General features: G+C 40.9%; 1 protein-coding gene across 2 annotated transcripts in view; it reads right to left on the bottom strand.

Moving 5' to 3' along the window:
- LOC108698334 (disks large homolog 3) overlaps positions 1-18943 on the bottom strand; it is a 113775-nt gene that overhangs the window by 83588 nt on the left and 11244 nt on the right. The gene's annotated exons all lie outside the window — the stretch shown is intronic.

The raw sequence follows: 18943 nt of genomic DNA, 5'->3' as shown, positions 1-18943 counted from the left end.
CTTTACCTGGGGGACTCCTTATGGTGTAAAAATGTTGCTTGATGCCAATGTTATCAATAGGGAAATAAAAATACAGGAAGATATACTAAGGGGGGGGGAGAGGCCTACTACACCCAACATCCACTGTTAAGAAAAAAAAGGTAGATAGCGATCAGTGGGAAGCTAGTTTCATTACCAGAGGGAATAACAGAGGATTAATGATAGTGAAATCTGAGTTTCTTTGTTTCTGTTTTCTTCTGATTACTTTCACTAAGCACCCCTGGGACCACTTCAATCAAGCCACTGAATTATTTAAACAAGCTCTAAGATATCTATTAATATAGCTCTAATATGGCTATTGTATATTATGTATTTTACCATCCACTCATGTATTTAAGCAGGCACACACCTCTCCAAGCAACTGCATAGAAATAGCTCCGATACCTTCCATGTAGCCTGGGAGAATACTGTCTGATACTGAGTGTATATCTCCCTGCCATAAAGCAAGTCAGCACTGCTGTTTTTATACCAAAGAGAAAACAGGGGCAGTCACATGAGGACAAGGATATATGTTCTATTATGCAACCACAGAAAACTTCTTCACAATATATTAACGTGCATGCACAGGAGAGCGCATTCACGTTCAGATGACAGCAGCAACGCTGTAATAGCTGCCGAGCTGAGGGAAACAACAGCCCAAACTAGGGGAAGGCAGTAGAAGAGGTACTTACCTGGCACCCCTTTACTTTTGCGCCATAGGCACGTGCCTCTTCCTACTCCTAGTTCCAGCCCTGCATACACTGCCTGATTAATGTTTGGTAAAAGTGGCAAATAAGTAAGTCATCCCAAGACAACATCACATTTTTAGAAAATACACATTCTGCCAAATCTAAAATAGGTAAATGTATCTTTGTATGGCAAAGCAGCAACACTACCCTAAACTTTTTGTTTTTTATATCATTTCTGAAAATCATCACAAAGTTTGCATTTTACCCCATTGTAGGGACCTATAGGATCTATTAGGCTCCTATAGAGTTAATCCCCTACCTTTGCTTAAGTTCTCTTTTCCCTTGTTATTGGGCCAAGCCCTTCTAACTGGTAAAGTGTAACAACCACACCTATTGGACAAAGAGTGTAATGACACTCCCCTGCCACACTGCTATATAGTGCTGTGTAGGGAGTGGCCTCTTCCTCTTTAGCTCCTGGTGTCTGTGCTGCTAGGTGTTTCCCATTGAGCCTGGGATCACCAAGGCCCCAGTAAGCCATTTACCCCAAAGGGACCTGTACCTTTGGTGCTGAAGTCGGGAACCAGGCAATCCCGTGAATGAGGATTAGCTATCATTAGGGCAGATTCTGTAATAGTCTCTCTAGGAGAGAGAGATAGCCAGATTTAAGTAGTATGAGCAGTTCTGTGCTCCATCAAGGAGAATAGCCTGCCTGACCCCTACTTGATCGATCCTGTTTCACATAGGTCGCTGGTCTTTGGGAGTGAGATATTCTTCCTACTGTTTGACTTGAGGAGTGACATCTGTACATGCTGCATCATCATCAATGCTATCCTTTCTCCTCCGTGATATGCTAATTCCTACTACAACTCCTGCGTGAGTAAACCTGTGGTCAATTGCCTTTGCATATCTGTTGTGCTAAATAAACCATCTCACTTGTTTTCACTATCTAAAGAACCTCCTGGCGTCCATTATTCTATCTTTCACACTAATTAGCCTGTGGGTTGTAGTTTTACACCATCTTAAAGGGGAAGCTTCCATTTAGCGAAGGCTCCGCCCTGAGTGTAGTATCATAGTGTAACCCATGCTCATACACTAGCTGGACACCCTTAACCCCTAATTGGCGGGATAGGCCAAGAAAGCGTTACACCATTATATACCTACATTTGTAATTTACCAGCATAAAGCATCCTAAATATGAACGCCAGGGGTCAACTGAATAGTTTGATGCCTTAATTCATAGATTTACCAAACCACAAAATTCAAATAGTACATATGAATTTTCACATGACACTCTTGACTGTTACAATAAAAGCACCCGGCAGGTGTATTACCCTAGAAAACCATATATTTTCCGAAAGTACACATTCCGACTAATCTAAAACGGGTAAATGTCTTTCTACTGCAAACTACCAAGCTGCAAAAAAGTTATGCTAAACATAATACCGGCAGTGCTACACAATATGTTGGTGCTATGTAAATACATGTTAATAATAATACCTTTTATTAAATTTCTGAAAATCATCACAAAGCTTGCATTCTACCCCATTATTTACCCCACATTTTGTAACGTATCAGCATAGGGTCTGAACTACACGTTACAAAGAACAGTGGTAAATGCTATATAATCATAAAATCCAATAAAACCACAAAAATCATTGTTTTGTTTTTTTTCGTCTAGTGTAATCAGCAGTCATAATCACTGTTTGACTATTTTAGCATGGCCAAATATGTTTTACGGAAAGAAACAAGCGAACATCACCTATGCAGACCTGAAAATGCAATAAAATAGCTTAACATGCAATAAAATGGCTAAAAATGCACCACAATTGCAATATAATCACTAAAATAACACAAAAAAGGTATTGCACAGTACGGTACGCTATTGACAATAGCAATAAAACATTTTTTTCAAACAAAGTGCAGGTGCAAGTGTGTGTGAGTGTGCAGTGTCGGACTGGCCCGGCAGGACACCGGGAAAAACCCAGTGGGCCCTGACGCTTAAAGGAAAACTATACCCCCCAAACAATGTAGGTCTCTATAAAAAGATATTGCATAAAACAGCTCATATGTAAAACCCTGCTTCATGTAAATAAACCATTTTCATAATAATATATTTTTCTAGTAGTATGTGCCATTGGGTAATCATAAATGGAAAATTGCCATTTTAAAAAAATAAGGGCCGCCCCCTGGGATTGTAGGATTCACTGTACTCACAAACATACCAACAAACCAAAACATGTTAGGTCACATGAGCCAATTAAAGGACCAGTAACATCAAAAAAAATGTAAAAAAATTTGTTAGTACACATCAAAAAATAAACACCAACACAAATTATACTTTAAAATCACAAAGCCTTTATTAAGAAATAACTTAACTGCACTTCCTGTCCTGTACAGAAACGGCGAAAAGGCGACCATCGATCCTGCTGAGCTCGATTTCTCCTCCTGGCTACTCATGGATGCGATGCAGTGACTGCCCGGGCCCCCTTCCTCCTCCTATACGAAGGATGATGTCGCTGATGAAGAGAAGCGGCAGCCAGCGCAGGGGGGAGAGAAACCCATTCATGAAATTAGCAATGAGCAGCTGTAGGTACAACGGCAGGATCATCTGACCCCTCCTGAGCGCATATCGAAGGAAACTGTATGAACTTTACAGCCTGTGTCTAGTGGCAGCGCTGCTCCAAGCGCAACTCCCACAGTCAGGCTCCGTATGGCTCCGGCGATCGTTCTAGTGGGTCAAGTCCGGGAAGAAGAATTCTGCGCTGTATCCTGTGACTAATGCCACACACAGCATTTACACTCTGACATCTTTAGTGCTACTCATGAGAAACGGGGGTACAGGTCAGTAGCGCTAATGGTACAGGATACAGCGCAGACTCGCAAACATTCGGTCTGCAGTCTAATAGAGTATTTGCAAAGGGAGTCTTTGGCACTGAAAGGGGTTTTCGGTCACGGCTAGGACTATGGCCGGAGCCATACGGAGCCTGACTGAGTTGTGCTTGGAGCAGCGCTGCCACTAGACCCCCCTGCGGCCAGCCCCCCCTACCTGCGGCCAGCCCCAGTACTTAACTTGCTTTTAAAACTTTTTTTTACCCTGCAGCTCTTCCTCCCTTCCAGAAAGTTATGTGAAAAGCCTCCGTAAAAGCTCCTTCTCAGCCCCTCCCCCTGCAGGCAGTCAGTCAGCATCGTAGTTTTACAAGTCCTGTTACATTTAGACTTGCTCTCCTGAAACTCCCCCCTCCCTCCCAGAAACGAGGCAAAAGGAACTAAAGGTGGACTTATTAACACTGGCTGAATCCGTGCGGCTCAATAGTCTGTATGTGACACTGAGACGCAGCCATGTTAGACAAGCAGAAAAATTAAACTGGAGCAGCAGCACCTTCAATACGCACGCGTCTCAGTGTCACATACAGACTATTGAGCCGCACGGATTCAGCCAGTGTTAATAAGTCCACCTTTAGTTCCTTTTGCCTTATTTCTGGGAGGGAGGGGGGAGTTTCAGGCGAGCAAGTCTAAATGTAACAGGACTTGTAAAACTACGATGCTGACTGACTGACTGCAGGGGGAGGGGCTGAGAAGGAGCTTGTTACTGAGGCTTTCTTTTCACATTACTTTCTGGCAGGGAGGGGGAGTTGCAGAAGGAGAGCAGCTGAGGGTAAAAAAAGAGTTTTAAAAGCAAGATAAGTACTGGGGCTGGCTGCAGGGGGGGGCTCTTTATGAGAAGAAGGATCAATCCAGCAGGGCACAAATAACGGAGCCATTAATTATGCTGCCTCCACACAGTTCAAGATTGACAGCACTGATAGCCAATGAGAGAGAGGACAGCGTTGTTATGCAAAGAACTCGACTCCGATGCCAGAGCTAGCCAGAGGCAGGTAGGAGAGAAGCAGCTAGGCATGTGTTCGTTATAATGACTTCAATATTTTAAAACTGTACATTTTTTTAATACATTATATTTAGACAATTTAATAACTTCATGCAATGATTCTTTTTACAAATTTTTAATTTCGCAATAGTTCCCCTTTAAGATGCAAACAAGGATTCAGATTTGGTTTCACATTCACTCAAATGATGGATTTGAGTTTGTGCAGATGATTGAGCGTAGCTCCCTGGTTTGGCTTCAATTAAGCTTCTCCATTCCACTTTAATACTTTGCAAAATGTTCAGCACTGCATATAAAACAATATCTATAATACCTGCAAAAATGCTGCAATAACTCGTGCCACAACAAATTAGCATGCGTCTGATTTTTTTGGGGGGGAAACACATCAATTATTATAATATTATATTAACCTATTTTCAATACATTTTAACTGGGAGGAGGATGATAAAGGGGCATCATAGTTATGTGAAGAAATGGGCTGGTTGAAGGGCACATTGTCTCTACAATAATGTTTTACTGGAGACAAATACTAAAGGTGCGTTGTTCTTGGCATTGATGGTGAGTGATGAGTGGGGGATTCTCCAAGTTCTTATAGGTTGCTGCCCTTATTATTTGACAATTTTTGGACAATACTTTTCTAGAATACAGTAGTATTTTTAGATTAGGATTTGCAAATAAACCCTTAGATGAAAAGCCTTGTAACAGTATCAGTAGCTGATACTGCAATTCCTACTCCCATCGGAATACCTGAAATCAGGTGTAGTGCCACATAATTCTGCTGCCGGGTGTTCATCGTACAAGCAGCTGCCATACTCCATGACTAAGGAAAATTAAAGGAATTAGGTAGATACATCACTATTACCAATAACTCCCACGCCACGCCTTAGTGCTCGGGTCCCCATCATTTTTTACCCATGAGCCACATTCTAATGTAAAAAGAGTTGGGGAGCAACACAAGCTAGAAAAAAGTCTATGGGGATGCCACATAAGGGCTGTGATTGGATATTTAGTAGCCCCTGTGCTGTGTCGACTGGCAGACTAAAGGAGACTCTGTTTGGCAGTACACTGGGTTTTTATGCAACCAAAAACTGCCTCCAAGCCAGGAATTCAAAAAGAAGCACCTGCTTTGAGGCCACTGGGAGCAACATCCAAGGGGTTGGGGAGCAACATGTTTCTCATGAGCTACTGGTTGGGGTTCACTGCCCTAGTGAGTCCTAGGGGTTCCACAAGGGTAAGGAGCACCCCCTATCATGACTGTTGGCACCAACATAGATTATGAAAATGCAAGGCTTTGTTATATTATGATTATTATTATTAACAACACATATTTATAAAGATCTAGCATATTCCACAGTGCTGTACAATAAATGTGTGTATCCCATGTATCACATACAGATTAACACGCAAGCACAACCGATACAAGATGTAAAGAGGCACCTGCCCAAAAGAGTGTCTTGGTTTTTATGATTGAATCCTTCTGTTAAGATATATATTAAAATATTCGCTGACTGCTAAACACCTAGTTAAAGTGCACCTATGCCAGTGAGATTTGTGTTTCCAGTTAGGGGGACAAGCCTTTCTTAGTTGCCTCTTATAAAAGCACAGCCTCTGATTATTATGATAACCGAGAGAGCAGGAAACAGCTGTTCTAATTGCCTAAAACCAATTACATTCTTTGTCCAGTGAACAAATTAGATGTATCAGGTCCTGGCTTGCTTTTACTCTTCTTCTCCACTGACATTAAATCATGTTGGCAGCAAGTTTGTAGGCAAAAAAAACTAGCGTTCATTCATTTGGATCAAAGTTCTGCAACTGTATTATTCACTATCATCATAGTGGCAATACCTATGTTGGATCTGTTATCCAGAAACCTGTTATCCAGAAAGCTCCAAATTACGAAAAGGCCGTCTCCCATAGACTCCATTTTATCCAAATAATTCAAATTTTAAAAAATGATTTCCTTTTTTTCTATAATACATTGTACTTGATCCGAACTAAGAAATAATTAATCCTTATTGGAGGCAAAACCAGCCTATTGGGTTTATTTAATGTTTATACATTTTTCTAGTAGACTTAAGGTATAAAGATCCAAATTACAGAAAGTTCCGTTATCAATAAAACCACAGGTCCCAAGCATTCTGGATAACAGGTCCCGTACCTGTACTATTCCTTTATTTCTGGAAAATTGGTGACCTGTAAAGATATATATATATAAGATACAGTAGCAGAGAGATCATTATATACATACATATCCAGCCATACAACATTCAGTTACAGGAACAATATTCATTATCTTCTTGAAAAGTGGTTCAGACTCCTTCAGTTTTAAAGGAACAGTTCAGTGTGAAAATAAAAACTGTGTAAATAGATAGGCTGTGCAAAATAAAAAATGTTTCTAATATAGTTAGTTAGCCAAAAATGTAATATATAAAGGCTGGAGTGAACAAATGTCTAATAAAACAGCCAGAATCCAACTTCCTGCTTTTCAGCTCTATAACTCTGAGTTAGTCGGCGACTTGAAGGGGGGCCACATGGTACATTTCTGTTCAGTGAGTTTGTAATTGATCCTCAGCATTCAGCTCAGATTCAAAAGCAACAGATATGACCCATGTGGCCCCCCCTCAAGTCTCTGATTGGTTACTGCCTGGTAACCAGGGTAACCAGTCAGTGTAAACCAAGAGAGCTGAAAAGCAGGAAGTAGTGACATGTTACACATCAAATCACTCCAGCCTTTATACATTAAATATTTGGCTAACTAACTATATTAGAAACACTTTTTATTTTGCACAGCCTATTTATTTACCCAGTTTTTATTTTTACACTGAACAATTCCTTTAACACAGAGTCTCACATCTAAAGGCTCCACATCATACAAGGATGGCACCACTGTGCATAGTTCAATAACTAAATTGTCACTAGTGAATATCACTAGTGAATACTAATTATTGTGCCTTTCATTCCTTTCCACTGGATTTTTTCTCCAAAAGTAAACTCATGCTTGGCTAATAGACCATGTCCTATTTTGCTCTCTCTTGACAGAATGCCTCTTGACAAGGCACTAATATGACAACATAAGGGATTCAAGAGAAAATAGCATTGTCCCTACTCTTTCTGATAATGGGACATAATTGCATTTATTGCATACCCATACTCCAATGTGTGGGTTTTTTTCATAACAGGTTGACTTCTCCTGATGGTTCCACAAGTTAACTTAGTAAGTTATAAAATGGCTAATGCCATAGTTTCTGAATTATTTGCTGCCTTCTTCTGACTCCTTCCAGCTTTCAAATGGGGGGGTCACTTACCCCATCTAGAAACAAATACTCTGTAAGGCTACACATGTATTGTCATTGCTTTCTATTAGTCATTATTCTATTCAGGCCCTCTCCTATTCATATCCCCCTCCCCTTTAAGCTGGTCACACTCATACAGGTATGGGATCTGTTATCCAGACTCCCGTTAGCCAGAAACTTCTGGGAAGCCCATAGGCTCCATTTTCATCAAATAATTCACATATTTAAAAATGATTTCATTAATAAAATAGTTCCTTGTACTTGATCCCAACTAAGGTATAATTAATCCTATTGGTTTATTTGTTAAATTATTTTTTAAACTTAAGGCAAAATCCCTTACACAGAAAACCAGAGGTCCTGAGCATTCTGTATAACAAGTCCCATACCCATACTAATAAAAATGATATGGATATGTTTGTTAATTCATTAGGTTTGAATATTTCACTTCCAGCGGCTGACCATGAATCAGCAGATGAAGAAGCGATTAAGAACCACTGTTCCACGTAACTTCCTGCCGTTCTGATCATTTGGGCAGAACAATAGGAATTTCCCCATCCTATGTATGGCCCCTCGTATGGAACCTGCCCCTGTATTGATATTTCAGATACTGTAAAGCAGTGTTTCTTTGCTGTACAGGCATCTGTGTTCAGACCATTAATCTGTAAGACCTAAAAGCACAGATTTGCAAATGAAGCACTAAAGCAGATTGTTTCAGACTTTCCTAGTTTAGGCATTTCTTGGAGTACAAAAAATGGTTAAGGCCCCTGTTTATCGAGCTTACAGAAACTGTGAAGAGGAAATAGTTGTTTTAGTATTGCAATAGTTGTAAGAAACAGTTCACCCATAAAAGCCACCCTAATTGCCCCGCATTGATCTGCATTGATTTAGGGGCAGATTACTGAATGATGGATGTTACTGCTGAAAAACCAATGACCCGTGTTTTCAGAAATACAAGTCTTTTAACATGTTATTACTGATTCCTAGTGGCACAATTTACAGATTTACTTAAATCCTCCATAAAATCACATTGTGATAATATGAATGCAATGTTTATTCTTTTCTGGGGACTAAGCAAACTGACCAGGTCTCATAGATGGCAACTAACTATAAAGCAGTTGAGCATGTCATATATTTATAGGAACTATTATTATCTGTAATGCTCCAGACCTGGGGTTTTCCAGATAAGGGGTCTTTCTGTAATTTTGATCACAATACCTTATTTCTGCAAAAAAAAAATCATTTAAACATTAAATAAACCCATCAATATGGATTTGTGCAGCTTAGTTCCCATAATATGCAAGACACTGTTTCCTTATTACAGAGAAAAAAAAATGGAAAGATTAGAATTATTTGCTTAAACTGGAGTCTATTGGGTTTGTGTATAAGGGATTCTGTACCTGTACAGGCAAGCATTGTTTTTTCTTAATTTATGTGGCTGATGAAATATGTAGGATTAAGGTACTTATAAAGCTTTGGTTTAATATCTATTTTTTCCAAGTCCAGTGGTCTCTAATGTAGATTTTGATCTATCTTCAAGACAGCAATTAAAAGCAAAAAATGTCATTTAGCCCCAATTTCAATGCTTTCATTTGTAGAAGATCAATGAGATGTTAATAGTAGATTAATAAGAGCAATATGTATTGTTAAATGATTTGAATGGTGTTATATGATATTGGGGAATCAGTTTAAGGCAGCCATACATGGTATGTACTGTATCTCTTTCTGATTGGCCCATGGCCAAAACAATAGCAACTTTGTGTTCACGGATTCGCACACATCCAAATTTCTGCAGTGGGGAAAGTGCCCCTATTGATTTATATCACCAACATCAACGTTTCGGGGGGTACAACCTCCCTTCGTCAACTTTTTGTTCAAGGATCCGCTCTTACCTAAATTTCTGCAGTGGGGAAAGTGCCCCGTGAACAAAAAGTTGCTGTTGCTAAGGGACCGTGCCGGGTCAACAGAGAACCAGCACCACTACTGCAGAGTGATTAGATTCCAGGGTGTGCAGTCTACCTATTACATTACCCATGGCCAGAACAAACAGAGTAAGCACGAAGGACCATACATTGTTTGTCCGACTTTTTATTGTTAGGATTCTTCACGAAGAGCGCACAAACAATTGGTACAGCTGTAAATTCTTTTGAAGATAGCAATGTCCAAATCTTGGATAAAGAAGACCGCTGGTTTGAACGAGGCATGAAAGAGGCTTTCTGCAGGTTGGCCACCATCAACTTTGCCCTTCTTCCCATGCATCTCCGGTGCTTATTCAGAAAAGCTCTGTACATTGCATTTGCTATGAAAGGTGCAGGGGATACCTGGGAAGAAGGGGACAGATGATGGCAGCTAAACTGCACAAAAGCACCCTGGGCTGGTGCCAGAGCTGGGTAATTTGAAGATGGGGAACAACAGCAGCCCACCCTGAAGGAAACTACCCTTGGTAAGCGATAAGAGGCACTGAGGGGTCTCACAAATTGGCCCCCCACAGTGACTGAAGCTTTCCTTATTCTTAAAATTAGATTGTGGAAGGGAACTCAACAGACCACTTTTTAAATAGTCAAGGGGTGCTTATTTATATAAACTATAGTAGAGTTTCTGAAGCAAACACAGCTTTTACCAGTGCAAGGCAACAGCACATTACATTTTAATTACTTAAAAGGGAACAAGTATATTCAACACAGATTTGACTCATACACAGAACGATACACTTAAAACCTACTTAGTTAAACATGGTATCCAAATCGACAGTGTGCTTTTTACTCACAGCAGGAGTTATGATCTTGGGAAATTCATTCCATATATTCATGACAGACTGTCAATACTTATTAGGCATTTGTCAAAGCCAAGTACATGCAGACAGCTCTCAATGCAGTTTTGATTAGCGGGGATATGCGCATAATACAGAGAGGGGTGCACATTAATAACATTCCTTTAATGGATTAATGGAGAACCCTTATTCCAAGGGGCGATCAATCAACATGTGAGATGAATGAAAAGCAATGATTTTATAAAAAAGTCTCTTAAAATCCAATACCAATCCAATAATCCAACCTGGTAGGTCCTTGAAACGTTTGATTTTTATGTTTAAATAAAAATCATGTAAATGAATCAGGCAAAAACGGAAGCTCTTTCACTACATATGTCAGACCCCCGACTAAATGATTGAAACTGAACTTCAATTACAATTGGCGAAAAGAAAACATAAAGTATTTAGGGATACACCTGACTACTAAATATGAAACCATGCACAAAGTCAATTTTACCCCACTATGGAGGAAACTGCAAGCAGACTTAAACACCTTGTGCATTATTTTGGGGAAAAGAAATAAAGTGGGATATGAATAATCTACCAAAAACGATACAATTTACCCACAAACTATGGAACCAAAAAATGAATACGTTAAGACAAAAAGGAGGTACATCCCCACTTACACCGTTCTTATTTAACCCAGCATTTAGTTTAGGAATGGAAGGGCATTTCATCAAAATGTGGGACCATATCAATGTGTTTCAAGTGTATAAACTGTTTGATAGTAGAACGAATACATTCTTGGGAAAAACAGAGATGATAGAGACATACTAACTACAAGGGTTGAAAGATTATATGTATTACAGATTGCGGTACTATGTAAACTCAGTGTACCCGAATTTGCACAAAAGAGACCCATTGTACTAGGAAAGTCTTTGCATACACCTGGTAATAAGAAAGGGCCTGATCTCGACTCTATACAATATTTTAAACGAGCGACAAATAGAGGAAGCACCGCATACTTATATGACCCACTGGGAAACCGAGCTGGGCATTAAGATCTCTGTGGAACAATGGGGGAAAATATGGAAAAACGCTTGTAAAAGATCAATATGCACCACTCAAAAAGAAAATATATATATATAATTCTCTTTGAATGGAATCATACCCCTGCATTGCTACATAAACTTTCCCCAGATGCTTCAGCTGCATGATGGCGATGCCAACAGAGCCCAGCCACATTACTACATATATTTTGGACATGTCCAGTCATAACACCATTATGGGATGCCACAACAGATATCCTATCAAGGATTACCTGCCTTACAATTGAGAAAGATCCATTAACCCTTCTGTTGGGTCTACCACTCGAAAACGTAGGTAAAAGGACTCAAAAGGTCGCTCAAGGCATACTAATGGGAACCAGATGCCTGATTGCTGCTTACTGGAAAGCTCCAGCAGCCCCAACCGTGTCAGAATTAATTAATAAAGTACAGCAAATAAGGAGAATGGAATTCCTAATGGCCCTACTACATGATAATTCATTGCCCTTTCTGGAGGACTGGTACTTGTGGGACTCATACTATGGGCGATTATAAGCCAGGTGCAGGTCTGGACTGAGATTCAAAATAGGACCTGGCATTTCAGCTACACAGAGGCCCAAACAGCACCTCACCAGCCCAATAAATAGTGCCTGTCTATGGCAACTTACTGCAGCCCCTCTGGCATTTGCCAGAACCCACAGATTGCCAGTCCGGGCCTGGCCAGGTGTGGCAACACAGCATACAACACGGGGTACAGGAAGATGCTTTATTGTACCTTTAACTACAGCATTAACAAGAGTGCCAAATTATCTCACATACTCCTAAAAGACAGAATGTACTTTTGGGACATCTTATTTCTAGTTCCTTTTATAACCCTGGTCCTATCACTCTGTTTTTTCCGCAATACATCTTATAATGTACTGTTCTTACCATATGAAGGTGCCAAACCAAAGAGTCATACCTGACACACTTACTACCCTCTGTTAAACAGTAGTAACTTTTTTCCTTTTATTTTGTGATGCTTTTAGGGGCATGTTTACTAAAATTGGAGATTCATATCTAGAGAGATTTCTGGAGATGTTGCCCATGGCAACCAATCAGCAATTAGATTTAAACAGCCACCTATAACTTAAGCTGGCCATAGACTCAAAGATCCGCTCATTTGGCGACATCGCCAAACGAGCGGATCTTTCCCCAATATGCCATTAACGGCATGGCTATATCGAGCGGATCTTTACCCAATATGCCATTAACTGCATGGCTTTACGATGCGCCAAGCGGCTCCGACGGGTCGGTTGGGTAAAAATCAAACCTTCCCGATCGATATCGTGGCCAGATATCGATCGGGAAGACCCGTCGGAAGCCCCCATACACGGGCAGATAAGCTGTCAAATCGGTCCAAACGACCGATATCGGCAGCATTATCTGCCCGTGTATGGCCACCTTTAGAAAACAAAAGCAAAGATCTGATTGGTTGCTATGGGAAACATCTCCAGAAATCTCTCCAGATATTTATCTCCAATGTTAGTAAACATGCCCCTTATTGTTTTATTGCTTTCTTTCTATTTTGTCTTTATTTATGTTTGAAAAATGGTTATCAAAAAAACAATCATGTACCTGTACTTTTATTTGGGTATTTAACTCCGCCCTCAATCCATACCTTCTCAGTTCTTGACTTCTTCTTGTCTAATTATTTTGCATAACAAACTGCAATAGCGTGAATACCAATCATGTTGTTTTTTTTGTTTTTTTTTAATAGATTTGAGTGATTTTATTGCATTTTGGGTAGGGATGCCCCGAATCCTTGATGAAAGATTCAGCCGAATACCGAATCCTAATTTGCATATGCAAATTAGGGGCAGGAAAGAAAAAAAGTGGAAAAAAATCTTCTTTTGTGACGAAAAGTCACTTGATTTACCTACCCGCCCCTCATTTACATATGCAAATTAGGATTCAGACTGGTTCGGCCAAGCACACGGATTCGGCCGAATCCTGCTGAAAAAGGCCGAATCCCGAACCGAATCCTGGATTCGGTGCATCCCTAATTTTGGAGCCCTGGAACTTTTTGCTTCAGACCAACAAAGAACCTGAACACCGCAGATATTGCTACAAGAAGCGTTACAGTAAAGTATTAGACAGATTTGTGGTTGAGAACAGTTTTGGAGTCAGGACAGGCAGCAAACAAGTGAAGTCATGAACAGACATGGAGTCAATAACCAAGAGAGCAAACAGGAACAAGGCTTACACTAGGAACTGTAAACACAGAGTGAGCTTGGGCAAAGTCTGCATCACAAAGGGCTTTTTAAAACAAAAGTCACACCAGAACAGATAAAAGGCACCAATACCCAGGGATCATACATTTTATTTGTTTGCTACAATAAGCCACATTAATGGGCAGACTTATCAAAGGTCAAAGTGAAAATTCAACGAATTTTTGTGTATTTCGACTAGGGAATAGTCCAAATTCGATTCGAATTTGAAAAAAAATTGAAAATTCGAATATCAAAATTTATCATGTACTGTCTTTGTAAAAATTTGACTTCGACCATCGCCATCTAAAACCTACCGAATTGCTGTTTTAGTCTATGAGGGACCTCCTAGAAGCTATTTGAAGTCAATTGGTGGACTTTGAGAAATCAAGTTTTTTTGGGGAAAAACTTTGAATCGAATTCGATATTACTTTGGTTCATACGATTCAAATTTGATAGAATACGGACCTATTTGATCGAAAACTTACCTATTTCGGCCTAAAAAAAACTTAGATTCAATTTCGGTTGGTCTTTTTGAGTTTGAATTTCTACGTTTTTCAAATTCAAAATTCGACCCTTGATAAATCTGCCCCTAAGGGTATATGCTGGAAGTTGGTTCTCCCAGTTTATTCCCCAAGCCAATGCTCCTTTTTGTAAAACAATGCAGTGGCAAGGGGGGTAATAAATAGGGATGCCCCGAATCCTGGATTCGGTTCGGGATTCTGCCTTTTTCAGCAGGATTCGGCCGAATCCTTCTGCCCGGCCCGACCGAATCCTAATTTGCATATGCAAATGAGGGGCAGGGAGGGAGATTGTGGGGCTTTTTGTCAGAAAACAAGGAAGTAAAAAAAGCTTTCCGCTTCCCACCCCTAATTCGCATATGCAAAATAGGGTTCGGATTTGGTTCGGTACTCGGCCGAATCTTTTGCGAAGGATTCAGTTCAGGGGTTTGGCCGAATCCAAAATAGTGGATTCGGTCCATCCCTAGAAATAAATAACAGAGCGTGTGCCAACATGTTATCCTTATTCAAGGCACCCCTTCATTACTTGCATTATGTTACGTAAAGTAAAAAAAAAGTGAATTCAGGGAAATATCAATCATCACTACAGGAACATAGAAGTAGCTCCTAGAATCTATACTTAGCCCATACAGTTTATTTTATTCAGTTATGTAGGCCCTGAACAAGCAAAAAAATGAAAAGTATCATATTTAGAAACTGTGCATCAGCCAGTGTTCCTCCACTGTCACTCCTCCTACAGTTATATCCCCAACCCCACTACTAACTTCCCAATGCCCCGTTCTCCTATCCTGCTACGTATGGGCCCCAAATGTTCTGCTTCGACTGGGCCCCCAATAAAACGTAGCAGTTTCGCAGCACCATTTGAAATCCCAGTCCAGAATTGACCCAACCCCCTACTCCTGCTTTCACAACACAAGGCAAACCTGGCTGCCAGCTAATGTGCTAAACGACTGTGAAGTCTTTGAGGAGATTCTCTCCCCCCCCTCCACCCCCTCGATTAGTAGGCGCGCCCGTACAGTCATAATCATGCATTACATAAACCCGGGAGAGACCATTTTCTGCGACCATGCTGTTGTATAACTGACACATCTTCTCATAACTCCCAATTGACGATAAAAAGATTTATTATTAATGACACATACACTGTCCTTTATTACAAATACTGTGTGGGCTGCATTACAGGATGTTCCACCATTCATTCACTATCCTTGAATGGACACCAGGGTTGCCAGGTCTCATTTTTAAAACCAGCCAAAGTCAGCTACCAGTCCAAAAGTAGCCAAAAGGCACTTCAAAAGTAGCCAAAAAATAGCACAATATGTGCAGTGAAAAAAAATTTATGAATAAAGGAATATATATGAAAATACACCTTTTTCACATTTTTTCATTAAGCAAAATGGGACAGATTCACCCGTCACTAGGGGTGTAACTACAGAGGGGGACCCAGGAGGTATAGGTGCCCCATAAGGCCCTAATTGATATACAATTTCAATAAATATTGGTAAAACAGGACAATGTAGACATTTTGGTGGCCAGCAGATATTTGCCCCAAAATTGTCTGAAATTGAGGAAAGTCACCTGAAAAATGCGAGAATGGGATGGGAGACTGGGGTACAGAGCCCAAAATCTGGTAACGTCTATACAAGTCAGTCCCATTGCATGCTGGGTATTGTAGTCTTACATTTAAGCTTGGCAGCTGGCAAATTGTTCAACAAAAACTACATTACCCAGCATGCACTGGGACACACAGGCTTGGCCACATTAGGGCAAGAAAAAAAACTTTTGGCTGGTTTCCAAAGTACAGGTACAAACCAACCAAATGCCCAAAAAGTAGCCCAAATCCGTATTTTCAAAACCTGCTTGGGCTTCAAATTCGTAGCCCAATTTGGCTGGAAAACCGCCCACCTGGCAACCCTGACGGTCACCTCACTTTCCCAAGTGACACATTTCAACCAATCAGCGAAAAGCCACTGCTTCCGCATACCATAAAAAAATGTCCCGCCCCTTTATAAAACCAGTGCTGGCTGAACCCTGGCCAATTGCAAGATGAAGAAACTCCCTCCCCTCCAATCAGTGAGAAATCCTGTGTGTCCCTGTAGTGATGCAAAGGACCAGAGCACACATATCTCACCTATCTACATAGAGCACACGTGCACGTCCTTAGCAAAGTCATTTCACATACTGTTCCCAGAGACTCACACGTTCAACGTGTACTACAGCTTCATTGCTACACAGGACTGCAAATCCCAGCATCCTCTATGAGCTGGAGTGTGATAGGAAGGACATTAGTGACTGCTTAGAAGCCTCTTGTGGGCAGCATTGTGAGTCTCCTCCCCCAGGGGAACTATTTATATCCAGAGAGGGGAGCTCAGTTCAATATGCAGAAGAGAGGCACAACAGCTGCTCACAATACAGAGGAAAGGGAAGGAGGGAGTGCAAGCAGTGATACAGGCTGGGGAATGAGCAATGAGAGGGAGGGGCGGCTTAGAGGGAAATTAAGAGATGGAGGGTATTTAGAAACCAATGAATAAATAAGGGGAAAAGAGAAGCCAAGAAGATGGATAATTGATTTAGGAATCATGTAATTATGTGATGGTTGTGATGAACTAGAAAACCATTCAGAGGAAGAGTTCAAGCATTCAAAGCAGGGGCTGTTACTGTATATGTCTTCCTTTTGTAGTATTGTTTTGCTAATGAATCTTATGGAGAGATGTCTATCCATGGTCTAGAGACAGGGCCGCCAGGCTGTGATTCTTCTACACCAGTAATGAGGTGATAGCTGAGTCCAGTGGGTTCAGTATATAGCTATTGCAGTACCGCCTGGCAAATAGGTTTTGCCCCTATTGAAATAATATTTTGTAGGTTTGTCATTTTTTACATGAAAAGCCAATATGAAGACGCTGAAGGAATTGAAGGCATTGTTCACCTTTAAACTTAGAGAGTGGTATTCTGAGACAATTTGCAACGTATTGCTTGAGAGTTTTTGAATTATTTTGCTTTTTGTCCAGCAGCTCTCCAGTTTGTAATTTCAGCAGCTCTCTGGTTGCTAGGGTTTAAATGACCCTAGCAACCAGGCAGTGGTTTGAATTAGAGACTGGAATATGAATAGGAGAAGGAGAGGACCAGGCTGCTGGGTCAGTGTCCCCTGTTTGAGAACTGTCACAAGTCAGAAAAATACAGCAAATAAATTAAAACCTGTTTTTAAAAAATGAAGACAAACGGAAAAGTTGCTAAGAATTGGTGATTTTATAACATACTAAAAATTAACTGAACTACCCCTTTAACCAGGTAAGTGTACTGGTTGATTGTAGTGTTTTCTCTGCAAAGCAGTAGGCTACACATGTTTTAGCAGTGAAGATCTGTGCTTCTGAAATGCCCTCATTAACTCCCCATCTTATATTCTGATGATTCACAGCACATGCTCTGGGCTACTGTCAGTTACATGCAGGGTCGGACTCCAGTCCAGGGCCCCCCTACAGGCCAAGACAACATTTCCAAAGAGAGATGTGAGTACTTCCAATAATAAGTCAATAAGTTAAAAAATTTAAAAATGTATTAGGACATAAGAGACAAGACCTAACGCATTTCATGCCTGCTGGGGCACTTACTCATAGGCTGAGTGGCACACCCTTGTACACAGGTTATAAAGGGGCTGTAGCCAATCACAAGACAGCAGTCACATGTTACCATTTTATACAATTAGTAAAAATCCACCTAGTGGTTAAAGTGCTAATTGTTACAAACGTATCTGTGCAAGTCAATGTGCCAAAAGGTAACACAATAAATACTGAGTGTTAATTACACCTCAAACAAACCAAGCCCCTACAGGCCCCCCACCCCCCTACTACAACGCATCGCACGGCACAGCCTCAGTGCGCATGCGCATACGGCGCCCCATCGCCCGCATGCGAACACTGCACATCGCCGAAAATCTTTTTAAAAAAACAAGCATCGGGGGAGGGGGTCTGGCCCGGCGGGGGTCCATGAGGGTCGGGGCTCACCGAGTTTTTTCCCGGTGTCCCGCCGTGCCAGTCCAACACTGGTTACATGAGCTTAGGGACTGACTCACAATATATACTGTATATATGTTTAGAGATAAGTAAAAAAAGTTACAGTACAGGCTGAATAATCAACCTTGTAGCATCAGCTTCAGTAACAGAGGAACCTCGTTTTCTGCTTGATGATTTCTAATGGTCCCTTATCTTAGCTTCTCAACAGCTGCTCAGAGCATAATGAGCATGTGCAGTGCCACTGACACGAGATAGCCTAACCATTCATATTGCCCCCTGTACCTGTGCCAGCACCTATAATATTGCCCCCATTTATACCTGTGCCAATGCCAGTCAATCCCTCAGATTGCCCCCAATCTGTACCTGTGCTAGGATAACCGAAAAATCCATCATATTATTACCCAATCTGTACCTATGCCAGTGGCAGCCAAAAAAATCCATCATATTGTCCCTAATTTGTACCTGTGCCAGCAGGAGGCAAAAATCCA

This window comes from Xenopus laevis, chromosome 8L, assembly GCF_017654675.1.
Source record: "Xenopus laevis strain J_2021 chromosome 8L, Xenopus_laevis_v10.1, whole genome shotgun sequence".
NCBI lineage: Eukaryota > Metazoa > Chordata > Amphibia > Anura > Pipidae > Xenopus > Xenopus laevis.
Note: the sequence above shows the minus strand (reverse complement) of the source record. Positions and strands in the feature narration are given on the sequence as shown.